Consider the following 27,035-nt stretch of genomic DNA (forward strand, 5'->3'; position numbering starts at 1 on the left):
TCCCCCACATTAGGGGGCATGGAGGAGAGGAGGCGAGCGGGGGACCAAAACTGCCCTGCCGGTGTTTTTTACAACGTGGCTCCCCCATGGCAGAGTGCTGGAGCCCAGCAATCTGCCATGGGGGGAGCCGCGTTATTAATGCAGCACCGGTCCCCCAGGCGCCCCTCTCCCTCTGCAACCCCCCACACTAGGGGGCATGGAGGAGAGGAGGCGAGCGGGGGACCAAAACTGCTCTGCCGGTGCTGTATTAATAACGCAGCTCCCCCATGGCAGATTGCTGTCTGCCATGGGGGAGCTGCGTTATTATTACAGCACCGGCAGAGCAGTTTTGGTCCCCCGCTCGCCTCCTCTCCTCCATGGGGCACGGAGGAGGAGAGGGGAGCAGGGGACCGAAACTGCCCTGCCGGTGTTTTTTACAATGCGGCTCCCCCATGGCAGATTGCTGAAGCCCAGCAATCTGCCATGGGGGGAGCCGCATTATTAATGCAGCACCGGTCCCCCCTGCACCTCTCTGTAACCCCCCACATTAGGGGGCATGGGGAGAGGAGGCGAGCAGGTTTTGGGATTCTGAAAGTAATGCTGTTGATGAAGGCAACGCTTTGAGCGGGAAAAGCAGAATACATTCTGTTTCTTCTTGAAGCCCATCTACAAATCATTTGAAGTGCTAAGAAGTTGATTATTTACCTAAAAATCCTTACAAAATGTATGATATATTTCATTCAAATTTATCATATTGTGATGATCATTAACGCTCTGCTCTAATGATCCTTACCTCTTTCGAGAATTTACTCTGAAGAAGTATCCTAGTGTGCAGGGCACGGGAATATCTTTTATTCTTGGAGACCATTTCTTGTGACTTTTTTGTATTTACAATTTTTGTGCCAGGGTTGTTGTCTTCTCCCCTGCACCTTTATACTTCTAAAATGTCTTTACCACCTTAAGCAATACTTTCTTTTTTTCTTAACAAGTGGTGTGCAATTTGGACAACTCATTTTTTGCAGCTTCACTCCCCCACCTCATGCCCCATGGAGAAGAGGAGGCAAGCTTGGAGTACCTTTGCTGAAAATGTTGGGGGGGACATGACATCTGCTGAAATGTTTCCCCAGCTAAATGAATGGGGATAAAATGGTGTGCCATGAAAGTTGGGGTGGGGGGGACAAACACCCCTGTCCCCTCTAAAATTACGCCCATGGAGGCAAGTGGGGGACTGAAACTGCTCTGCTCTCGCCTCTGCCTGTATTAACCTCGCCTCTGCCTGTGTTACCCTTGCCTCTGCCTCGGTTACGTGTTGTATGTGACAGCCATTTAATTTTTAATATGTCGCTGGCACGAGCATACGCTATACACAGTGTTTACTAGTCACTTCTCAGATCTGCCGGTGTTGTGTTTGCATGTTAAAAGCCTGTCTTTAACAGTGATGCCTCCCCACCTCTGCTCTAACACCTTCTGTCCTCCCCCCAGACCTGCAGCACTTGCGCCAGAAGACCTTCGCCTTCCCATACTTTGACGGATCTTTCCTGCCCGTCGTCCGATCTTCGTATTTCCCTGGTAGGTGCCAGTGCCATTTGAGAGTAGGTAGGAAGGGCGTCTGGGGGACAGGGGTGGCAGCGCCATGCGCGTCATGTATTTGAATCAGGGATTTCAAACTTATCTATTACTGGGGCTGTACCTATCTCTGATGCATTTTACCCAAGAGCTGGGTTTAGCTCCTGCTCATCTAATCCCAATTTGAAGTCTCAGGAAGACCCATATATCCTTGTGTAACTGTTCTGTTTTCATTGCAGCAGCATTGCTCCATGTAACCTTGACTAACTGTTCTGTTTTCATTGCAGCAGCATTGCTCCAAGCGTCAGTCTATCAACCAAACCACCTGTGTTCCGGCAAGAAAATCCCAGTGAAGCACTTGCCCCAGTCACGTAGGTAAGGATTTATTTTCCCTGTGTGCCATTGGATGAGTAAATATGCTGATGTTTTATATCCACCCTGTGCAAGGTTGCACCTGCAACCTAGTCCGGGGCCAGACTGCAAAAAAATATTAGAGCTAGGCCTGCATGATCTGTATAGTAATTCTTCTGAGGTTTGTACCAATGTATTTTAATCCAACTAGTGTTTCTGGCCCATTTTTTTGTGGGGCTTCCCTCCCCCACTTCCAAACTTTTCAGACTGTTTTTTGCTGAATTTTTGCTTTTTAAAAATCGCCTGTCCTTTTTTACCCACCCCATATTTCTTAACCTTTATTGCATGGGGTGTTTCGCACCAACCCCAACCTTTTCACATGGCTCAGTTTAACTCTTTGAATGTTGTGTTTGCCATGTTTACGCTTTTTTGGGGGTGCAGTTTTACTTTTTTAAAACCGTTTGCAATGTTTCGACAGGTTCAGGCTTCTTTTCTCGATGGATCGTTTTCTAGTGCCCAAAGATGGTAGGGATCTGAAACGTAAAGCGGAAGGAGAGGAGGGAACAGACAAAAGAAATGCAAAAACACAGAAATATGATCACTCTTATTTGGACTTTGGGTTCACATGCATCACAGTCGCTGGGGAAGTGAAGCCGCAGTGTGTGATTTGTGGTGCTACATTAGCAAATGACAGTCTGAAGCCAACAAAATTAAGGCGGCATTTGGAAACCAAACATGCCGATTTAGCAAAAAAGACCAGGGATTTCTTTGTACGGCAGCTGCAAGGCATGAAAAAGCAAAAGGAGACTGTTAAAAGTGTGGCATCTGTACCTGCAAATGCTTTGAAAGCATTTTACCACATTGCGTACTTTCTTGGCAAAAACAAGAAGCCTTTTACAAATGCTGAGAAAGTGATTCTCCCAACCATTCTCGCTGTCAACCGGGTAATGCTTGGTGAAAGTGCAGCAGAGAAATGCAAAAGTATCCCTATGTCAGACACAACAATTTGCCGCCGTATTGCTGACCTGTCCTCTGATATCAGTACAGAATTGATATCACGCTTGAAAGACAGCCAGTTCGCCCTACAGTTGGATGAGGCCACTGACATATCAAAAGAAGCTCACTTGATTGCCTATGTGAGGTACTGCCATGGAAAGGAGATGTTGGAGGACTTCTTGTTTTGTAAGCAAATTAAGGGCAGAGCAACTGCACCTGAACTCTTTGAAATTTTAAACAACTTCCTGAGTTCCAACTGCCTAAAGCGGGAGGCGTGTGTTGGTATTTGCACGGATGGTGCTCCTTCAATGTGTGGTGCTAGAGCTGGGCTAAAAGCAAAAGTATTGGCAGTAGCTCCACATATTGTGTGGACACACTGCATGATACACCGAGAAGCTTTGGCTGTGCGCAATATGGGGCATGAACTGACACAGGTTTTGACTTCTGTTGTAAAGATCGTAAATTTTATTAAGATGCACCCCACAAGAGCCCGTCTGTTTGCCACCTTATGTGCAGAAATGGGAGCTGACCATGATGCTTTGCTGTTTCACACAGAGGTCAGGTGGCTATCCAGGGGAAAGGTTTTAAATCGCATCTATGAACTCAGAAACGAAGTGAGATACTTTCTCCTGGAGTTAGACCAGACAAAAGCAGAGCCTTTGTGTGATCCACGCTGGCTTATACTGTTGGCTTACCTTGGCGACATCTTTGAAAAGCTAAATTTTCTAAACCTCTCCCTGCAAGGCACAGAAACCACATCATTTGCCATGAATGCAAAAATATCGGCATTCAAGAAGAAGCTGGAGCTTTGGAGGAGGAGGGTTGATATTGGCATAGCCGATGCGTTCCCATTATTAGAAGATGCTCTTGAGGAGACAGAGTATGATCTTTCATGTGTTTCTGAAGTAATTGGAAACCATTTAAATGCTCTCAGAACCGGTCTCGAAAAGTACTTTCCTGACGATAATTGCAACATGAATGACTGGGTGGTTCAGCCTTTCCTAGCTGACGTAGGAGCCCATCTCCCAATACAACTCCAGGAGGAACTAATGGAGCTCCAAAGTGACCGCCTACTAGAGAGCCAATTCAGAAAATTGTCTTTGGGTGCATTTTGGCAACATGTGTCTGCAGAGTTTCCAACTTTATCGAAATGTGCAGTCAATGTACTGTTACCTTTCAGCACCTCATACCTTTGCGAAATTGGGTTCTCTGCACTTGCAGCCCTTAAGACAAAATATCGGTCAAAGCTGGAGGTGGAAGAAAGCCTGCGGTTGGCTATTGGAAAAACTGAACCCAATATTGACAGGCTGGCTGGTGAAAGGCAGGCCCACCCTTCACACTAGTTCTCCAGTATGCCACTGCCCAACTTGCAAGTGACAGCATTGACAGTACGTTGTTGTACTTGAGAAACAAATTGTTACAGCACTTGCATAGCAAATGTTACTACAGGACAGCAATATTGGGTGTTTTCGTTTTTGTGAAATAAATATCCAACACTATTTTTAGTTTAGTCCTCTGTATTGTAGCAAAATCGGAATGCTTTGTTCACAAATATTTGTCCTCTAATCTGATTTGAATCATTGCAAGCAATGATTTTGAAACAACGTGGTGTTTGGCATTCACTCCTTCGTTAGGGGCACCATTCTACTCCAGCGCGCGATAACCGTTCGCAACCGAGTACAATTTTGGAGTCCATGTTTATAGGGGGGGCCTGGGCCGGAGAAATTTTTCTTAGGGGGGGCTCGGGGTCAAAAAGTTTGTAGACCACTGCTTTAGGACAAGTGTAGGATTAAAGACATCTCAAATTAGCACATCAGATCGAGATGTTAAACCAGCTCTTTTCATCATATTGCATTCTGGTACTTCTATATCTCGCTTTATAGCTTGAAGCTAAAACTACATTTACTATGCAAGCAACCAAATAAGGCCTGCTTATAGGAAGTGCGTGAACATCTCAGCCTTTGCACCCTAACTCAATGGCTTTGTTTCTGCATATTATTAAAACATAGTGCAAATATGCAACACTAGGTTAGTCCTTTGCCCCCAGAGCCATTCCGCGCAACTGTTTGGATATTTCCAGGAATAAAAAGGGATTGGAAAAAATAGGTGTCAATGGCATGTAGTTATCTGTCGATTTCCCCCACCCCTCCCTGCTGACACAAAACTACAAACCTATTATAACAATCAATGTGCACATAAAAAGTGAGCTAAACCCGTGAAGGGTAGTCTGTGGATGGAACGTTTAAAAGCTGTCCCTTCCATGTCTATCGGGAGCCAGGACAGGGACTGCAGTGCATGAGTAATGCTAGAAGATATTGTCAAACAAAGGAGGCCTGGCGGCATGATTTCTAAGCGCTTATCATCTTCTGAAGGACCACTTTGAAGATCCTCCTTCTCTTTCCTATCAGCTACTGTATGGAGCTCTGTGCCCAGGTACCTCGCACAGAGGACGATCACCTAGTCTTTGGAAAAATCTCTTAAAACCTGGTTGTTCCCTACAGTGCTGGCCCCTGGTCTGCCAGTGCCCTGTGCACGATTTTCCAGTGTGCCCCACCCCCACCTAGCCCCACCATTTTGACAGCACTGTTCAGGGGTGGCCTGAGTGCTTTTCACTGCTTTTTTGGCACGATTAGTGATGCATCAGGAACCCCTAGGTGAGGAGTCCTGGGTCCATCACTAATCACACCAACTCACCACAAATGCAGAAAAGCAGAACTGAGCCCCCTGCTGTACTTGTAAAGTGTGTTGAAGGGCTGCATCCGGCACGGCGTGATTGTTTAATAGGCTCTGGGCCAGACCGTACTTAAGTTTACATGACACTGAGCTGGAGGAAAGGCGCCCTTTATTTGCTGCGCCAGGGGGCTGGGGGGGTTGCCCTTGTGCGACCGCACCCCCTGAGCGCACCTTGAGCCAGCGCTGGTTCACTCGAGCAGAACAAACAACCTAGAATGTCACCCTTCAAAGATGGCTCCAATCACAACTTTCAACCTGTAGCCGCCCCAGGCTGAGACTAGAAGACCCATCAGAGCCACTCAAATGAACCAAAATGGCCCTGCAACACGCAAAGGATGGATTTTAAGTAATCTCAGGGTTTTTGATTTTCAAATGTATGCAGTGTGGTTTGTGACCCCTCCCAAGTGTGTTGCCCCTTTAAGGGAATGTGTCCATCCCCTTTGTATAGCCCGTTTTATTTTTTTCAATTGAAATTTTATTGGTTTTTGTACATACAAATAATGGGAAACGGGTAAAACTTCGTTAACACATTGATGTCACCACATCCGCATACTACAGTTCAACCAAACTTAACAATTTTCAATTTTGCCATTACCCCTCCCATTAGTGTCTTGTGTTCCTTACCCTCCCTCCTCCCCCCTAGGCAGATGGTTATTTCTATGCAGATTGTTGGCTGAGGTTCTTGCTTCTTTTTATTAGAGGCCATGGGCCTCATTCCGGGTTTGGAGCTAACCATGGAGTAATTAGCTCCATGGTTGCCTCCGAAACCGTCCCAAATCCGGCATGGTGAATGGAGTAATTACCGGTCCATTCCAGGGTTGGGGGACCGGTAATTCCCCATTCACCTTTTGCCCTTCCCTATTCACCTTTTGCCCTTCCCCATTCCCATTTCTGCCCCATAAGGCTCAATGGGAATGGGGAAGGAGGTAATTACGGCACCGTAAATTACAGTACCGTAATTACCTCCGAAGTACCTTTGCGGGTCCCGTACTTTACTCCTGCTAAAAGCAGGAGGTAAGGATGGACCCGCAAAGGGACCTCGGAATGCAGAGGTAAGGGATTACCAGCATCGGCACCCTTACCGGTGCCGGTAATTCCTTACCTCCAACCTCGGAATGACCCCCTATGTCTTTTCTTTGGTTGTGTGTTTCAGCAATTTGCCTTTGTCACCAGTATCAGCTGTGGATACGTGAAGTACAGGCTCTCCTCCATCGTGTGAGTAGGTTGCGTGTTGGGATCTTCAATTCACTATTAGCTTGTGTTTGAGGCATGGAGGGTGGCAAATTCACACCATAGTTCTTCATTATGTGCGGTTTTTCCGTGGAGTGCTGCTGTAATTTTCTCCATTGTATATATGTTTTTGGCAATGTTTATCCATTCAATTTTCGTTGGGAGGCATGGGGATTTCCATTTGATTACCAGCGCTGCTCTTGCTGCTAGTAGTAGGGGGTCCTTGTGCCCTGACCAGCTCTTCTTCATCTTCCTCTAATCCGAATAGGGTTAGGAGGGGTGTTGCGGTCCTTTCCACCCCATATATCTCTTTGATCCATCCTAACGCCTCATTTCAATATATGCATACTGTGGGGCACTCCCACCACATATGCCAGTAATCAGCGTATATTTTACATCCCCTCCAGCATTTCGGGCTGTTGGTCTGATACATTTTGGAAAGTCTGTGCGGATCATATTGCTATCTGTGGAGTAGCTTTACTGCGTGGAGCTTGTATTGCATTGCGATCGATATCTGGGATGGTGTTTTACATATCATGTCCCAGGCTTGTTGTTCAAATTTTCTTTTGAAATCTTTTTCCCATTTGTCTCTGAGTTTTGAAGCAGAGTCTTGGTTTTTGTTGATCAGGGATTTGTACATACATGATATTAGGCCTTTATTCGTGGTGATCGTGTCGAGGAGTTTCTCAAAGGTGGTTAATTCTCTGGGTATTTTGGAGTGTCATTCCCGTTTGGATAGAACACCTTTTAGTCGCAGGTATAGGAATACTGGTATGAGGTGCAGTTGGAGGGCTTCCTCCAGTTCGGATATTGGTATGAATTTGTCTTCCCTCCATAGTTGTCCAACTCTTTCAAGCCCTGTGTCGAACCACGTTTGATATCTGGCGTGTTCGGGGATTTCCTCCCTGATTCCTGGAGCCCACAAGTGGCTCAGGGGGGATGGCCAGGTTGTTATCCCTGTCATCGTTTTGCGTTCTTTCCATATTTCCCATATAGTTCCCAGGATGGGGTGTTTGCGTAATCTCCGCGTGAGCTTTGGCCGAGGGACACACAGCCATTCTGAGAGTGTCGCCGGGGTCAGATTGTCGTTATCTAGTTGTAACCATTGCAGGTCATTTCTGTTTCTTACGTGGGGGACGAGGACTCGTAGCTGGTCCGCCTGGTAGTATTTCTCTATATCTGGGAGGCCTACGCCTCCTTGTTCTTTCGGGAGTATCAGCGTTTCATACAGTATTTTAGGCTTTTACCCCGCCCACAGGAATCTTACTATTGCGTTTTTTACTTGTCTGAAGAAGCCTTCCGGGATATTTATTGGGAGGACTTGGAATGGGTACAGGAAACATGGGAGACTAACCACCTTGATTGTGTTGAGGCGGGCAATCCATGAGATCTTAAGCGGTTGCCATCTCATTAGGTCGGCTCTGAGTGCTGATAGAAGCTGTGGGAAGTTGGCTTCGTAAAGGTCGGCTATGTTTCTCGTAAGGTTGATGCCTAGGTAGCGGAGTGTCGGCCCCCCGATAGTGAGGTTTAATTTGGTAAATTCTGATAACTGCTGTGGGGTGGGCTCTTGCAGCGGGAAGAGGATGGATTTGGCTCGATTGATTTTAAGGCCTGATAGCAGTCCACATTCCTCGATGAGTTGTATAGCTTGTGTTATTGATGTCAAGGGGTTCTGGACGTGAAGAAGGATATCATCTGCATACAAGGCTAGTTTGTATTCCCGTTCCTGTACACGTAGACCCTCTACTCTTATGTCTGCTCTGAGCTTCTGCGCTAGGGGTTCTAGGGATAGTGCAAACAGTATGGCCGATAGCAGCCCTCCTTGCCTCGTGCCCCTTGTCAGGGGAAACCATCGTGAGTACTGTGAGTTCACTGCTACGGACGCTCGAGGTGAGGTGTATACTGCTTTTATTCCTCTGCGAAGAATTGGGCCAAGTCCTATTTTATTTAGGGTTGCTTCCAGAAATGGCCATTTGACTCCGTCGAACGCTTTTTCCGTGTCGATCGCGAGCAGGGCGGGCGTGTTAGACATTTCCTTGGCCTCATGTATCAGGTGGAGGGTCTTGCGGGTGGAGTCTGCCCCCTGTCTACCTAGGATGAATCCGACTTGATCAGTGTGGATTATGGAGGGCATGTGCGTTTCGAGTCTGGCTGTGAGGACGCATGTATATATCTTGGCGTCTATATTGAGGAGGGAAATGGGGCGGTATGATGCGCACTGCTTGGGGTCTTTGCCTTCTTTTGTAATGACTGTGATGAGTGCCTCGGAGAAAGAGTCAGGTGCAATGCCTGTTTGGAGAATGTGGTTGAAGAGGTCGACCATGAATGGGAGGAGGGGACCAATGAAAGTTTTGTAGAATCCTGCGTTGTGGCCATTGTTTCCTGGGGCTTTCCCAGTCAGAAGTCTTTTGACGGCGTCTTCTATTTCTTAGTCTGTGATGGGGGATTCGAGTGCCTCGGCTATTTCCTCGGTTAGTCTTGGCATAGTTATGTCGTTCATATATGCAGTGATGACTTTCTCATCTCGTGTGGTTTGGGCTGTGTATAATTTCTCATAGAATTGGGCAAAGGCTTCAGGGATGTTGCTGAGTGGCTTTGCCTGTGGGTCCTTTTCGTTTTTTATGGCTGATAGCCATCTTTCTGCTCGCTGAGTTCTCAGTCTAGCAGCCAGGAGTGCATCTGCCTTGTCTCCTTTCTCATACTGTTTCTGCTTCAGAAATTGGAGTTCGCGAATGACTTGGTTTATCTCCAGTTGACGTAGTTCCTCTCTCTTCCCATTTGCCTCAGCTATTCTTTTTTCTCTCTCCGTGTCTGTGGATTGTGCATCTCGTTCCAAATTGTGTTATTTCTTTCCTGAGCTTGTTTTCTATCAGCGTCTATTCTCTTTTCTTTGCAGCTCCTTGACTCATTAGTATATCTCTCCAAGTGGCCTTCCCTGCTTCCCATACTGTTTGTTTTGAGACTTCTCCTGTACTATTCCGTTAGAAGTATTCACTGATATCTTTCCCCAGTTGGTTGCGGAATATGGGTTCCTTCCAGAGCGATTAATTGTTGTGCCATTTCGTGCTCCTGTGAGGTAGTGCAGACTGAGCGAGTTTAACTATGACCATGTCACGGTCTGACCACATTATGGGAGCTTATTCTGACATGGTCAATGCTTGCTTTAGGCCCATTGAGAGATACATATAGTCGATTCTGGTGTACGTGGCGTGTGGTGCGGAGTAGAAGGTGAACCCTAGCCTCTGCGGGTTTATGTGACGCCGCGCATCAACCAGGTTGCATGTGTTCATCATCTTGATCACTTCTGTGCGGCCGGCTTCCGGTGGGTTGCCAGCGTGGGGGTTACCAGTTTGTTTGTCAAGTGACGGGTCCGCCCACATGTTGAAGTCACCGCCTATAATCACTTCTCCCTCGGCTTCAATCATGATTTTGGGGATTGCTTGTTGAAGGAACTTGGATTGACCTGTGTTGGGGGCGTATATAGTGGCGAGAGTGATAGTGGTGTCTTGTATCTTGCCTACTAACATAAGCGCTCTACCGCTTACATCTGACCATGTTTTTCGGACTTCCATTTTGAGTTCCTTACTTATTAATATGCCTACTCTGGCTTTCCTTAGTGGGCCGGGACCCCAATATTCAGATCCCAGTTTGGCGTACATAACCTTTTGTTCCTCTCCTCTTATATATCTCGTTTCTTGAAGGAAAAGTATGTCTAGTTTGGCTCTTTTAAATTCTCTGATGATTAACCATCTCTTGGTGGGAGAGTTCATCCCTTTGACGTTCAATGTTCCAATCTTGATGGAGGCTGGCCTGTCGGTTTCGGCAGCTGTGAGGTTAGCCATATGCATTTGTCCCTTGTTTGTTCTCGCATCTCCCTCTTTTCAGTTCTAGTAGCCGGTGATCTGCGCCTCTGTTGATCGATCTGTCTGTCTGTCTTAAATTTTAACCTTTTAGCCTCCCCCCTCCCTATCTTTTTACTTTTTATTCCCCGTCCCTCTTCGCTTGTTTCCCCTCCCCTTCCTTTTCCCTTCTCGTCCATGTTTTCCATCCTGGTTGGTGGCGTCTGGTATGGACTGGATAAGAACTATCATTCCAACGTCAGACCACCGGGGTAAACCGTTACCACACGGTCCATATTTTACATGTAATCACTTTAACAGTGTGAGACCCCTCTTGATCCCCCCCTTTTTCATGACACAACATTAACTGATATAAAAGGATATGACTTTGGACGGACCCTTCTTGGGCCGGACTTCCGCTTGTCTTCTTGTTGTTCTTTCCATAGGGTGTCCTCTTAGCCGTTGCTGGTCCCGTGTCATTGGGTAGGCACTTTGGTCTGCACCTTCATCATTGACCCGACAGGTCGGGTCACTTCATGAGTCCTGTGTTTGGGTTCTGGTCCATCAGGCAACTTTCTCATTTGTCATTGTCTGGCGTATTGTTGCCATGTCTGTATTTCCTGGAGCCCTTCACTCTCTTCCTCCTTGGGCCTTGTAGTTCCCATCGTGCTTTCCTCTGCCCGGGTTCTTCTTGGTCTGGGTCCTCTGAGGCCATCCCTAGGAGGTCCGCTATGCATTCTCGTATCTCCTCCTCGGTTTTCAACTGTATTTTTCTACTTCCGTGTTCAAATGTGAGGGAGAAGGGGGATCCCCACCTGTATCTTGTGTCTTGGTCATTAAGCCATTTCGTGAGTGGGCTGCATAGGCGTCTTAGGGCTAGGTTGAGGGAGGATAGGTCTTGGAAGATCGTAATCTGGGCACCACCAAGTGTAAGTGGACCTCCTGACCTGGCTTTCTCCAGAATTCTGGTTCTGTCCTGGTACCTATGAAATCTAGCAAGGTCTGACCTTCGACCACCGGGTGCCCCTCCAGCCCTGTGTATCCGTTCTGTCTTGGGTTCATCAATATCTTCGTCAGCCGTTAGGATTTTAATAATGTTGTGGATTGTTTTCTTGAGGTCTCCCTCTGTTTCACCCTCTTTCTCTGGAATACAGAAGAAATGCAGGTTGTTCCTTCTTTCCCAGTTTTCTAAATCATCAATCTTTAGTCGGAATTCTTCCTCCCTTTTTTCTATTTCTCTTATTCGCAGGTCCATTTGTGTCTCGAGGGTGTCTATTGAGGCTTGATTGTTTTCGACCCCTTCGAGTCTTTCTTCGATGTTGTCCATTCTTTGGGTTATCTTGTCAATTTTACCGCCCAGGTTGGCCCCCAAGTTCCTGATTTCACTTAGTAGTGCAGCAATGTCCCCTTTAGTGGCAGCAGCGCCCGTTTCGGTTGTATCAATTGCTAATATTATCTTGGGGCCTCGGGGCTGTGGGGGGCGGAACGTAGGCGTATTTGGCGAGCTTCTTTCTAGTGTTCATACGTGGTCGCTACCGCAGAGGAGGCACACGCCCCTTTTCCGGGGGCCCAACCCTCGGCGTGGTAGGTTGTGTCTTTGGTTTCGGTTAGAGTTGGATCGGGTTTAGTGGCACTCTACCTCTGTGAACGATCAATTGGGCGGGATTGCCTGAGGCTCTAGAAGCGTCTTTTGTTTTAACCGGGGTGCCTTAGGCAAGGGTATTGTTTAGTTCACACCTTCCTTCGTGGGTGGCCGTCGTTCGTTCTCTTTGTGTTGGTTCACCTGAGGAGGCACACGCCCCTGTTACGGGGGCCCAACCCTCAGTATTGGTGACCTTTGATGGCTTCGAAGTGGGGTCCCCTTTCTCTTGCTGGGTGGTGGTGGTGCCTTGTGGGAAGCGTTTTAATGGGAGGTATACGGGTTCCTTGGGGCGACTTTGCACTCTTTCTGAGATATGAGTGGTAGGTGGGTTACCTTGTTGTCGTCTGTTTCACTTTTGCTCCATATCGGGGGCTTGTGGCTTGCTGTACTTCCTGGTTGTGAGATATTCTTGAGTGGCCTTTCTCTATTTAGATTCTCTGCTTAGTTTTTACTCATTGGTCATGCGAGACGGAGCAGTGTGTCGGCTGTGGTGTCTAACTGTCCTTTTCTGTCCTGCTCTATTTGGGTGTGCATGGATCATTGCCCCTTTCACTCTTTTCCCACTTTGCCACCGGTGGGTTCCTTAATGCTGCTTGGGTGTGTACCACTCACTTGTGGGTACTGCTCTCTGGGGTGTGGGGAGCTGCCTAACGTGTCCTTTTTTGTCTTTTGGGGTGGAACGTGGTATGCTCCTCTATCTTCCGTGTGTTCCTTGTTTTATATTTTTTATTTTAGTCCCCCCCTTTTTTTGGGGGGGGCGGGGTGGCCCCCCCTTTTGTGTCCCTGATGCCTTCACGGGTTCGCCCGCATCTGTAAGGCCTCTGCGCGGCCCGTGTCCCCTCAGTGGTCGCCACGGGAGAGGGCCAAGCGAAGGCCCCGTCTGCCGCGCCAGCTGGTGGGCCCTGTGCCGGGAGCGCCGTGCTGAAGCCTTCCGGGCTGGTGGAGGGGGCCCGCCTGTGGGGCTCTGTGGGCCTTTTGGGCTGTTCTCACTGTCTGTGTGCGGCCGGGGCGGCTGGCGCAGCGCGTCTCTTACCAGTGCTTTTCTTTAGCCCGGGTAGGCTTTCTGTCCTGCTGCGGCTCTTCACTCCTGGGGGTGCGGGGGACCCTTTGGCAATTCTCTGCTTGCTGTGCGGGTCGGGCTGTATGCTTTCCAGGTCTTCAGGACACTGCTCAGGCGCTTTCATTTGGCCTGCCCGTGCGTGCGCAGGCTTGCAGGGGCTTCCCCTGCCTTTGCTGAATCTCGTTGTGGCCTCAAACTTGGTTGTGGTTTTACGACTTTCCCAAATCCGATTTTAATCGGGATTTCTCCTGCTCTTGGGGGGGGCTTCAGACAGCCCTCGTTTCGTTGATATTTCTGAGGGGGTCTCTAAGCAGGGCTCAACTCGCTTTATGGACCCGCGGATGTGGAGCTTACACGGTGATGCTGTTAATCCGTGCGCCCCCTGGTGGCCAACCCGTGTATAGCCCTTTGAACTTGGCCCAAGCTAATAAAAGGACTGGTCCGTGTGGTGCTGTCCCTTTAAGGGCTTCGGCACGCAGCGGAGTGACGTAGCACTCCGCCTCCTGTCTTTAAATAAAGGGGGCGTGCCCCAACCGTCAGTGCGACCTGGGAGCCCAAAACCGAGCGGACGTCTCGTGTGTGAGTCTGTGGCGGGAGCGGGGGCTCACGGAACATCGCGGGGGTACAGAGTGCCCCACAACAGTGGCGACGAGACCGGAGTCTCGCCCGGGCCCGGCGGTGAACATACTTACCATTTTTTATGTTGAACAAGTTTGGAAATCCACTCGTTCCATGCCGCGGAGAGTGTGTAGACCACACAGCTGGCGGCTATTTTGCCTATGAGGCCTAAGATGATCGCGGTGCTCCAGAAGGGCCCACAAATGCAATCCAGGCCGAATTTTTTGGACAATCATGTAGCGAGCAGCTATCTCTGCTCACACAACCCTTCAAATATGGAAAATCTTCGATTGTAAGGTGTTTTGCATCGAGTGAAGGTGAGGTGCTGGGGGGAAGTTCCCTGGGAAGATCCTGGACCTCCCTGGCGCAATTTTTGGACACTCCCTACTAGCCTGTGGGCCCATCTACATCTAGGTGGCTGGCTGTTCTATGACTACATGTGATCTGCATGGCCTATGCCCTAATGTTGAAATGGTGAGGAAGTCTGAAGATCAAGAAGGCCTGCACATGTATGCCCCATGGTGGACTAGTGTGGAAGCTTGAAGATCAAGGAGGCCTGTACAAGCCAAACCTTCTGGGTGAGTTGCGGCCCCTGTGTCATTTCGAATGGGTGCTTGTGCGCTTGAATCATGAGTGATCCAGCTAATCAAGACGGGGACAACCAGCAGCACAGCCACCGCCTCAAGGCCAGCTTCCACCTGCAGCCCAGCCTGGGCCTCAACCTGTGCCTCAAGTCATGGCCCAGATGAGACCCCCAGGGGCCCTTCAGCCGATCCCAGAATTCGACGTTTCTGGCCCTCCATCTAGCCTGAGGCCCAGGTGGAAGTGATTGGTTGATCGCCTCGACATGTATTTACGGGCTACAATGGAGACCAATGACGACAGTAAGCTGGCAACCTTATTGTATGCTGCAGGGCCTGCGGTTCACAAACTCTTGGACTCCCTCCAGCCTGCACATGCTTCCTATGGCGCAGCAAAGACGGCTCTCCACAATTACTTTCTTCCCTTAGCCAACACAGACTATGAACGTTTTGTAATGCTCTTCACTCGCCAAAAAAAAAAAATGAGACACTGGACACATTCTATGGCCGTCTCAGACGGCTGTCAGTAGTGTGTGATTGGGACAACCCAGATGACATGGTCAGGAACCAGCTAATCCAAGGGTGCTCATCGGGGAAGCTATGGAGACAGGTGCTGAGGGAACCGGGGATCACTTTGCCCCGCATCCTGGAACTGGGTCGTTGCCAGGAAGTATCGGAAGTACGTGCATCCAGGATGGAAGCGGGTGCACGTCCACTCAAGACGAAGGAGGTCTGTGCCGTGGGTCGTGGCAGCAGAGGTGCCCGGAGGCCGGCAGGCAACTTCCGCGACAGGGGTGGGAAGCCAGGGGAGGCGTGCCTGAAGTGCGGGTATGACCTGCCCCACCCAGCTGAGTGTCAAGCGGCAGGAAAGACTTGCGGCCGGTGCAGCCTGGTCGACCACTACGCGTATGTAAGGCGTCCCTGCCAGTGATGGTGCCGAGGGGTCCGGTGCGGTCTGGCTTCTTCCGACAATCTCACCCACCCAAGGTTGCCCAGGTCGATCAGGGTGAGGAGGATGCACAACTGGACGAGGAAGAGGAGAACATTTTCTTCGTCTCGAGCATTGACACCCTCAAATTCAAGAGCAGACGGTAACCAAGGTGCATAGTTGCAGTCAACGTGTCTCCCATCCCGGTACTGGTGGACACGGGGGCATCCATCAATGTGATGGCCAGAGAACACTAGGATGCAAAGGAATGCCCCTCGAAACTTGCCGCCCCCAGGGCTTGCATCTTCACGTTTGGGGATTCTAAGCCAATTCCCCTGGATGGTACGTTTGTAGCGGAGGTGGAACATGGATCAAAAATAAGAGCACGCTTCTATGTAACACCTGTCATTGCACCAACACATTGCTGAACTATGCTGCGGCAGAAGCCCTGGGGATTGTAAGTTTTGCGTATTCAGTATACGTGGAAGACATTCAAACTCTACTAGACAAATATTCCCAACTATTCCAAGGAATTGGACAGACGGCCGGTGACCCAGTAAGTCTGCACATCGATAAATCTGTGCATCCCATTGCTCTCAGGCACTGCAGGGTGCCCTTTCACTTGAGAGAATTGGACAAAAAGCTGGACAACCTGGTCAACCTCGACATCATCGAGAAAGTGGATGGCCCGACACTGTGGGTGTCCCCCATTGGTTTGGCAAGAAAGCCCAAACAACCGAACTCGGGGAGGATCTGAGTGGATATGAGGCTCCCCAACAAGGCAATCAGAAGGGAGCAGCATCTAACACCAACCATAGACGACATCACCGTGTTGCAGGGGGCTTAGTTTAGTTTAGTTTATTATTTCTATAGCGCACCGCTTGACCCTGGGGGATCCAGGCGCTTGACATGGTTACACAGTAGATAAAAAGTGTTGCAGACAGGTGTTCCAGGCATGGTAAGAATAGGTAAGTGTTACATGAGTATGTAAACATTATATGAGATGAAAACATTGTGAAAACAGTTGCTGATAATATACACATTGTAGCTCAGTTACTGACAATATACAGATTGAGACGTATTAGCACAATTTGAGAGTGTGCAGGATAAACAGTATATGCAAATGAGTTGTCATCAGTCGGCGATTTAGGCTTCTTTGGCCAGAAGCCAAGTTTTGGCGCTATGTCTGAAGCGGTGGAAGGATGGTTCGACTCTCAGCTCGGTTGGTAGCGAGTTCCAATGTTTTGCAGCAAGCACTGGGAAGCTTGTGCCACCTGCTTTTTGGAGCTTAAATCTAGGTATATTCTATCAGTGTGTTTGGGCTGATCTGGTTAGGCGGGATGGTGTGTGGAACGTGAGGTTGTCTGAGAGGTATCTGGGTGCCTGGTTAGATAAACATTTGTGTGTGAGAGAGAGTGTTTTATATTCGATTCTCTGAGGTATAGACAGCCAATGACAGTCACGTCTGGTAGCAGATATGTGTTCGTGTTTGGGAATGTTCATGGCTGCTCTTAGTGCGTTATTTTGTGTAACTTGAAGCTTGTTGATGTTTTTTGGCTAGTCCCCAGGTGAAGAGCGTTACAATAGTCAACTTTGGAAACTACTAATGCTCTGGCTAGGGTCGTGCAGTTGGAGGTTGACAGGTAGGGTCTGCTGGCCTTGATGAGCTTGCATGTGTAAGCGGTGGAGGATGAGATAGCGTTGATTTGTCTTGTCGGTGTGAGGGAGGAGTCAAGGTAGATACCAAGAGTTTTGACGCTGTTGGAGACAGAAATATTGTTGCCGTCAATGGTGAATGCCTGAAAAAGTTTGTCGAGATTGTTGAGTCTGGCTTGGGAGCCTAGGAGAAGGAGCTCAGTCTTGTCGTCGTTGAGGCAGAGTCCATGTTTGGCCATCCATTCTTGGATGATGGAATAAATATTGTTAAGTACTGTGTTGTCGGTAGAATATTCGCCTGTTAGTGGGATGAGTATTTGCGTGTCATCGGCGTAATTCGTGTACATGACACCCAGGTGGTCTAGTATGTCTAAGAGGGGTTTTGTGAATACATTGTATAGTGTGGGGGAAAATGCAGGAACCCTGGGGGACGCCGCAGGTAACGGGGGCTGGTGCGGCAGAGGCTGTGGGAGCGAAGACCCTCATCGCTCTATTATTCAGGAAGGATTGAATTCAGAAATTGGCTTTGTCTGAGAAGTTAGTTGCTGAGGCTAGGTGATTGCAGAGAATGTCATGATTTACCAAGTCAAAGGCGGCCGACAAGTCGAGGAGGAGAAGGAGGGCTAGTTTGCCATTGTCTTTGAGGTTGTCCATTTGTGTCTTGAGGTCGATCAAGGCTGTCTCTGTGCCGTGTTTGGGGTGGACGCCCGATTGTCTTAGCCCTAGCAAGTTGTTTTTTTCTAGATGGTTCTGGATCTGCAAGTAGGCAGCTCTGTCGAGGATCTTTAGGAGGAAGGGCACAGTGGTGATAGGTCTATAGTTCGTCGGGTCACTAGGGTCTAGAGTGGGTTTCTTCAGTAGCGGTAAGACCCAGGAGTCCTTTAGGTTGTTGGGTACTATGCTGGATGAGAAGGATGAGTTTATTAAGGAGGTGTTGAAGGGTGCAAGGTGTTTAGCCGCTTCTTTGATAACTGGAGCAGGGCAGATGTCGCCTTGGCATTTAGAAGGTTTTAGAGAGTTGATTATGTCTTCAACCTCTTTAGTAGTGACGGTGGAAAATTCAAATAGGTTGTTGTTATCCGAGGTGTGGGTGTGAGAGGTGGGATTGTTAATGAAAGTAAGGCTTTCTTTCTTTGACTCAATTTTGGAGTGTAGCATAGCAATTTTGTCAAGGAGTGCTTCTTGTATTTTGGTACACCAAGAGATGTCTTTGGTACATGTGTCTGGTATAGGGGATGGAGACTCTAAGTCTCTCAGGATGTTGAAGAGCTCTTTGGTGTTAGATCTGGCATTGCAGATTCTCTCATTGTACATGTTTTTATTTGTTTGGATAATTGCTGACTTGTAGTTGATGGAGGCTAGTGAATAGGCTGTTTTATTGTTGGCGGATGGGGACAAGCTGATTCAGCTTGTCTTTTGTTTTTGCCGAGAGTTTTTAGTTCAGGAGTGAACCATGAATTGAGATGTGCGCGTGGTTTGGCTTTCCGAAGTGTGAGTGGTGTTACTGTGTTTATGGCCTTGAGAATGGTAGTGTTGTAGAGGTCTACTAATTCTGTGGGGGTTGGTAATGGAGGATGTAAAGTCGATAATGGGTTGGAGCAGAGGGATGAGTTTCTCAACTGTGATGTTTTTGCTGTTTCTTGTGAGTGTGGGAGGAGCGTTCGGCAGGGTTTCAAGTGTTTGTTTGTCTTTGTTGATGGTGAAAATAATGAGGTGGTGGTCAGTCCAGGCACAAGGTTTGTTGGCGAGGATGGTGGTGTTGCAATTGAGGTCTGCTATCCAGTCAAGGATGCAGCCTTTGTTGTGAGTGGGATACGATAAGTGGTGAGTGAAACCTAGTTCTGATATGGTATTAGCGACTGTGCTTGCTTTATCATTTTTTTTGTCGTTATACCCCAGGTTGAAGTCACCAAGGATAAGTATCTGAGAGTTGGGTTTGATATTGTTGGACAGCAGGAGAGCTATATCGTCGTTAAAAGAGGATATGGGGCCCGGCGGTCTGTAGATGAGGTGGGTGGTGACTGTGCTTGTGTTGGATGAGGATAATTTGATTGTAATTCAGCGGATGGGAATGATTGATTTTGTATGTGTCTGATATTAAGGGAGTTTCTAGCAATAATGGCTACCCCGCCGCCTTTGGCTGTTTGTCTGTGCGGTAGGTGGTGTAGTCATTGGGTATGGCTAGCGCTAAGGTGGGACCTGAAGCTGAGTGGAGCAAAGTCTCAGTAATGGCTAAGAAGTCAATTTTGTTGAGAGAGATGATGTTGGCTATATCTAGGGCATGGGCGACTAATGATCTACCGTTGATGAGTGCACCTTTGATTGTTTTGGTGGTTGCTTGGTGTGTTTTTCTGATGGGAGTGTGGGGGGGCGCTGGGGTGGGGAGCAAATTGGTGGGGGGGATGACATTATGTGTGAAAAATGGGTGGATGGTTTGGAATTAGTTTTGCTTTTACTAGTGCCTGTGTAGGACAAAGTTGAAGTGGTGTGTGTCGTGGATCTGAGACGGTCGTCTCTCAATTTGCCTGTGCTGGGAAAGGTGCTCCTGATGGTATCGATGAGGGCGGACTGTGCAGGATGTGTTAGATGGCAGTATGTGTTGGATGGCAGTATGTGTTGGATGGGAGTGGTGTGGGCGAGCTATTCAGGTGAGAGAGGGTATGTGACGGTGGGAGGTGAAGCCTTGTGATTAGTCTCATGTTAACGGCGTAGGTGGTGATGGGCTGGGTCGGTGATGAGACTGCGCTGGCAATACGCGAAGTTAGGCTTCTGTAGCCAAGTCTCAAGTTTCTGCAGCTGGTAATGCAGGGACGGTTTGGTGTGGGTTTAGTGGCAAAGTGGAGGATCCAGAGTGCTGGGTCGTTTAGGTAAGGGTTAGGGGCAGCCATGGTAGATAGGGCTAGTGGGTAATAGGGGTGGGAGTGGAGTGTGTCGGTAGTGGGCCAGGAGAGGTCAGGTACACTGGTGGTGCTTGGTGACACGATCAGGAGAAGAGAGGACAGTAGTGCACAGAGTCTAGTAAATAGGGAGACACTGTGGGTGGGATGCAGCCTGAGGGACCAGGGTGGAGGGCAAGAGATGTTTGAGGCCGACAGCATTTTACACTAATCACCGTGGGCCAGATGCAGTGTCAATGGTAAAGAGACTCAGCTGATACCGTGAGCGTTGCGTAGACAAGCTATGCTCCGGGAGCTAAGTGGCAATCAGGCTAAGGATTTAGGGGTGCATAACAATAAAGCTGAGTGCAAACGTGCTACGAGACAGGGATACACAGTAATAGGTATTAACTGCAATGGGGCTCAGATACCAAAGTACACATAAGCATGTTAAATGCAGAATAGGCTCGGAGGCAGAGATGCATAGAAAAAAACATTACATACCAGAAGGGCTCATATGCCTAAATACTCAATACGAATGCTAGAATCAATGGGGCTCAGATGCAAAAATGCACAATAATCACGCTCAATGCAAAATAGGCCCGGAGGCAGCGATGCATAGGAGAAGAAAAAAAACATTACGTGCAAGAAGGGGAAGAACAGCTGTTGGCAGGTTTTGAATCAGTAGGCAAATCAAGTGCCAATGTTATGCTAATATAGTGCCATTCGATACAATTTCAATAATGCGAAACACATACAGTGTGATCCTGTACAGAAAGTAGGTAAGGGGCTACTAAGCAGGGTGGTGAATCAGAAGGCAAAAATAAACTGACTAGGACAGTACAGTTTCAATCACTACATCCAGGTAGGTGGGGGCAGACAGATGCAATGTATTGCAATATGGGCAAAGAAGTGGTGTGCCAGAGGAAGTGACTTCTAATGCATGCAAGTAACGATTAACTAGGAGTAACTAGACCTCAGGGCCGGGTACCACCAGGTTGTAATCCACCCTGAGTCCAGGTACATTACAACGTTCACGACTCACAGAGGCCTGTACAGGTATAAGAGACTCAGCTTCGGGGTATCCTCGGCGGCCGAGGTTTATCAAAATATAATACGGGGTGCCTTGGCGGACCTTGACAGTGTCTTGAACATCAGCAATGATATCCTTGTGTTCGCAAAATCTGAGGTGTACCATCTACACAAGCTCGCAAAGACATTTGAACGGCTGCAATCACTGGGCCCGATGCTCCATCGGGAGAAATGTGAATTTCTGAAACCGACCATCCAATTTTTTGGATTTACGTTTAAGGAGGGAGTTGTGTCTCCTGATCCCCGCAAAGTCAAGGACATCAAGGATGCACGCCCACCTGAAAACGTGTCTGAAGTATGGAGTTTCTTGGGCATTGGGACCTTTTGTGGCCGTTTTATCAAGAACTTGGCATCCAGGTCAGAGCCCCTGTGGGCCCTCACCAAGAAGGAGGCAACATGGCAGTGGGGACCGCTCGAGCAGGTGGCCTTCGAGGACATTATGAGCGCCCGCACGACGGAAGACACCATGGCGTTCTTCGATCCCGCCCTACAGTCTGAAATAATAATGGATTCCAGCCCGTTCGGCCTGGGAGTCATACTGACACAGATTGGCTCTGATTCCAGTGTCAGTCCGGTGGCGCATGCCAGCAAGGCGCTGTCAGAGACCGAGCAGCGCTACTCCCAAATTGAGCGGGAGGCCCTGGTCGTTTTGTGGGGGTGCTGGCACTTCCGGTTGTACATTCTGGGCAGACCGGTAACAGTTGTGACCAACCACAAGCCTCTGCTCCCCATCTTGGCTGGGTCATCCGCCAAGCCACCAGCGAGGATCGAAAGATGGATGCTCACGCTACTGGAATATGCGGTGTCGCTGGTATATCAGCCAGGCTCCAAGAACGTGGCTGACTATCTGTCTCGCCACCCCAGGGGAGGTGCTGTCGGCGAGATGGATGCCTGTGCGGAAGAGGCTGACGACCATGTTCAGCTGATGGTGAAGGTAGCAACCCCGAACGCCTTACAGCTGGAAGACCTGGAGGCTGCGGCGGCCCAGGACGAATGCTTTCGCATCCTAAGAGCAGCGATGCAGCAGGGCTCCTGGAGGAGCGTGCTGGAATCCCTGGCGATGCGCACGCAAGAAGCGAAGGTGGCACTCGAACAGCTGTGGAAAGTGAGGGACGAACTGTCATTCTCCGCATCCGGCCACCTACTCCGGGGTGACCGGATTGTGGTCCCTCAAGCCAAAGTCCAGGAAGTCATCGGCCTGGCCCACCAGGGCCATCTGCCAAAACCAAAGCCCGCCTACGCCTCATGGTGTGGTTCCCAGAGCTGGAGTGATGAGTAGAAGAGTATGTGTCCTCGTGCGTGTGGTGCCAAGCAGCTTCCCCTGCCCAGATAGAGCCCCCCATTGAAGCTATGCCCCGAGGCACACGTCCCTGGGAGGTCGTACATGCCGATTTTGGCTCGACGACGCAGGGTACCCACTTCCTGGTGGTAGTGGATGAATATTCTAGGTACCCTGAAGTCGAATTCGAGTCGGTGGCATTCAAACACATCATAGTGGCCATGGAAAAGGTCTTTGCGGCTCATGGACTCCCCAAATCCCTGTGTTCGGACAATGGGGCACCATTCCAAGGCGAGTGGTTTGCAGCAATGGATGACTACGGGGTGCAACATCAGAAAATCACCCCGCTCTGGCCCAGGGCAAATGGGGAGGCGGAGAGACTAATGTGCACCCTAAACAAGGTGTTCCATATAGCGCAGGGGCAAGGACGATGCCTGGAGAAGGCGCTATACTAATTCCTGCGTGTCTATCGAACCACACCTCCACAGGAGTGGCCCCGGCAGAGGTACTATTCAAGCGGTTCCTGAGGGGGCTGATACTAGAGGTCGGAGAAAAGGAACCGGCGATCATTGCGGACCAGCAAGTGGAGCAAGACCGCAGGCTGTGGACTGAACAAGAGAACGTGAGGAGAGGGCTCACCAATCTCGGTCCTTGGCCCAGCCACTCTCCCCTGCACTGCCTCCCTGGCAACCCCTGTACTGCGGGACTGTCTCTGTATCCCTACAGCCCCCCTTCCCAGCACTTGTCTGCACTTATACTGCACTTGCCACCAGCTGGCCCTGATTATTTATCTTGTATTTTACTAATCACTTTGTACTGCACTTTCCCCTCTCCCTTTCCCCCTTGCACTTTTCCCATCCCCTCTACCCATGCACTTGCGCAATCTGAATGACACCTGGCCTAGTAGCATCGTTTGTCTGTCTTCCCTTGTTCCCCCCTCCCTGCCTCGTCGCGCCTTGAAACACTTGTGTATAGGCGCGTTACAAATGCCATATCATATCATATCATGCACGGGGATGAGGCGCTGATCAAGAACAGGCACCCACACGGGAAGTTATCCCTGACGTATGAACCTGAGCCGTTGGATGTGATCGCAGTAAAAGGGTCCATGGTGACACCCTCTGATGGCAGGGCATTGGTCACGAGGAACGGGAGTTTCTTCAAAGGGCTGCCCCAGGACCAGGACAGCATGGAGGTCCCAGATGAGGGTGGGGGTGCGGGACCCCTCCCTCGTTCTCTGGGCGGTGCAACGGCCGCCCTTGTAACTCCCAACCCAGAGGCGAGCAGGAGGTAGCACCTGAGGGCAGGGCGAGGGAAACCTGTTCGCCTCAGTGCCTATATTTTGGGTCAGTAATCCCTAGCGACCCCGGTGGGGTGTGCTAGTTGTATGGGGACCTGGGTGGCTGTGATTAAAGGGGTCCAGCGGGGTCATGGTTGTGTGGTTTGATGTTATTGTGTTGATTTTGAGTGTTATGTTAATAATGTTCATTTTTTGTCCTCATGAAAAAGGAGGAGTATAGTGCTGGCCCTTTAAGGGCTTCAGCATGCGGCGGAGTGATGTTGCACTCCGCCACGTGCCTTTTAAGTGGGAGCCCGAACCGAGCGGACGTCTCGTGTGTGAGTCTGGGGAGTGAGCGGGGGCTCACGGAACATCACAGGGGTACAGAGTGCCCCACAACAGTCCATCTCTCATTTAAGCCTGCAGGCCCACAGCATGTGAGCATGGGCCTGCAGGCCATGATGCCGTGGGGCCCTCGAGCCAGCAAGGTGGCAGGGGTCTGTATGGTCATGGGTATGGCCCGCCTTGCCCCCACTTAAGACCGGGTGTCCCCAGGCAACCCTCTAAGGTGCTGATGAGACATAGCACCCGGGGGCCTGCTGGATGCCCATTGCAGGCCCCCATATAACATCCACTTCAGATGACTGAGAAATATAGAGAAAAGGAACAAATGTAGGGATAACCTAGAGTTTAAACAAATATGAGAAAGATGCACCACCTGTGATGACCTTCACCAGCACAACAGTTCCTCCACGTCCCCCAATCTCCTCCACCCCAATGTGGCACCCCCCAGTCGCTCTCACCAGTGCAGCATGTGGGAGGCGGAGAAGCCCATGGAGGCCGGGACAGCCGTGCTCCTGACCCAGTGCTCTGGGGTCATCCCGACGTTGATGCGGGGGCTCTTGTCTGTGGTGTAGTTTGTGACTTTCCCGCTGGCGGTGTCCGGCATGTGTGCGTGGTGGGCCTCTTTGAAAGCTTAGCTTCAGGACAGGGCACCTTAAATACCTCCATCTCCCCCCTCCCCACTCATCATGTGCCAGTCCCGAGTCGCAGTGCGTCACGCTTCTGGATTCACCACGCCAGGATTATTCCATGAAAGGGGGAGAGAAGACTTGTAAGAGGGGGGGCATTTCAGCAGCTGACATCATGCATGGACCGTGACACAAGACGCTTCCTGCCTCTTCTGATACAAGACACTGTACAGTGCCCCGCCCCTCCCCAACCAAGACTTTTGCTCATGGTGGAAAGAGGACGTTAAAGGGTTACATGCTCAGGAGTACGCATTCTGTCACGGGTGAGCTAGGACTGCAGGTGTGTGTCTCTTTTATGGTACGTTATCGTTGTGAGCAGAACAGTCTATACCAAGGGGTGTCCAGTGACACACCTACACGGCAGGTAAGTGAGGATGTTGGTCCCACGTATAAAATACCTCACAGGTGCTGCATTTGTATGGGATGCGAAGGGCAACTGCCCCTTTTATGGGGTGTATCTGCTGTTACTGTTCCTCACTCGCACATGCAACGAGGGCTTACACAAACACACGCGTTTCCTCCTCTTGAGTGCAAGGGACAGGAAGAGGTCACTTTCTCACACAGTGCTGAAGTGGACGCGGCAGTAACCCCTGCACTTGTCCATTCGTACCCATAGCCAATAAGCCATATTTTCTCATTCTTCCGTTTCACTTTATTTACCCCTTTAAGAAAATTAGTTAGACTGAGACAATTGTTCTTCAAAATGGTAAACTTGGCCGCAGATTTATTTTCACAACAAAAAGAATGACTGCACACATTTAGTGAAAATCAGTCTGTAAGTGTGGCGCCTGCTCCGTGTCCAATACACCTGCTTCCCCCTATTCATTTGCACCAACTCCATAGTAGGCCCAACTCTCCCCACCCTTTGTGCCTGAGCCCCGCCTGCCCTTGCAGGTGTCCGTGGGTGGGGAAAGTGCCGTTTCTTTGGGGGAAGTTGAGCCCTTTTTTACCACCAGACGCCCCTGCTGTTAGGCTCCCAAGAGGCGCTGGTCCGAGAAGAGCGAAGACCCTTCCGGCTTCCTCCTGGCTCATTCGGAGTCTGTCTCTTGTGCTTGGTCACCCAAACACTGCCACGCCACTGGTGGATTACTGTCCAAAGTGGCTCCCCCTTCCTTCTACTTCTTTTTATAGCTCCAAGAGCTTTGTACATATATTCCAGTAGAAGAGTTCCATTCCCTTTTCTGACAAATGAACTCCATCTTTTAGAAAGTATTCAGGGGATTTCAAGTTGATCAGGCCATGTCTGATATGTTGGAAGCCTCTGCCCCTGCAGAACATAGAAATGGCGCAATTCAACTTCTTCCTCGATCTTTCAACTGCTGTGTGGTTCTCTGCTCCCCTCTATTCTGGCCTCGGAATTATCTCTGACCACACGATCTCTGTCTCTCCCAGCTGCGCTGATATCTCCTGTAATGAGAGCATCATGTCCCTCAACAAGACTCCCCTCCTCAAGTTAGTCAAGTCGTTACCCCCCAAGTAGATGACCAGCACCTCGGGCCTCTGCTGCTTACACAGAAACTTCCGTATAAGCCCCTGCAGCTGTGCCCATTTCATCCCTGGCACCCCATGCCACCAAATCCGGTACTCGCCGGCCATCAGCTCCTCCTGCTGCGGTGTCCAACTTGCCCCGGCCCTTGAAATAAACGAGTGCCCCACCACCCAAACGGAGAGCCTCTTCCTCCTCTGCGAAGCTGGTAATGAGAAGGAGACGAAAGGTGGCATGTTACTTTACATTTTTTCCGGCCTGATGTATCTTTTAAAACACCCCAAAGAACACCTCCCTATTTTCTTGATCTCCTCTGCCCCTAATTCCCCTGCTGCTGCAGAGGTGGCTGCCCCGATCCTGAAAGAGTGAGACCCGAACTGCCCCTCCGTCAACCCCATCTTCGCTAGTGCCAAATCCATCACTTTTCTGAACTGGAAGCGGCTCAAGGCGGACCCGTCCCTATGCAACAGTAGTAGAGCACCCGGGTCCGACAGCAGCCTTTGTTGAAGGAAGCTGGCCAAGGCCGCCACCGGGCAGACTAAACTTGCCTAGATGGCCTGCAGTGTCATCGTCACCCCTCTCCCCTTCTGGTCGGTCTTTGCCCTACGCATGTAAATGGTCACTTGGCTGCTAGTTGCCTGAACGTCCCTTAATCGCAAGAAACTGGCCCCCTTTGTTCTCGGGCACTAGCTCGCACACCCTGAGGGCCCCAAAGAATGCTACTGTGAAGGCTGCTGTGAATAACACTCTCTCCGTATTACTGCTGCATACTACGTTCAGGCATTTAATTAAACCATGTAGTTTCACCACGTC

General features: G+C 49.7%; 1 long non-coding RNA gene across 3 annotated transcripts in view; it reads left to right on the forward strand.

Moving 5' to 3' along the window:
- The window catches only part of LOC138503855 (uncharacterized), a 159,860-nt gene that overhangs the window by 97,164 nt on the left and 35,661 nt on the right, over positions 1–27,035 (forward strand). For all 3 annotated transcript variants that reach the window (XR_011279721.1, XR_011279720.1, XR_011279719.1), the window contains 2 exons: positions 1,462–1,548; positions 1,833–1,920. This is a non-coding gene — a long non-coding RNA (uncharacterized lncRNA). The remainder of the gene's footprint in view (positions 1–1,461; positions 1,549–1,832; positions 1,921–27,035) is intronic.

This window comes from Ambystoma mexicanum, chromosome 11, assembly GCF_040938575.1.
Source record: "Ambystoma mexicanum isolate Mex_15411 chromosome 11, UKY_AmexF1_1, whole genome shotgun sequence".
Taxonomy (NCBI): Eukaryota; Metazoa; Chordata; class Amphibia; order Caudata; family Ambystomatidae; genus Ambystoma; species Ambystoma mexicanum.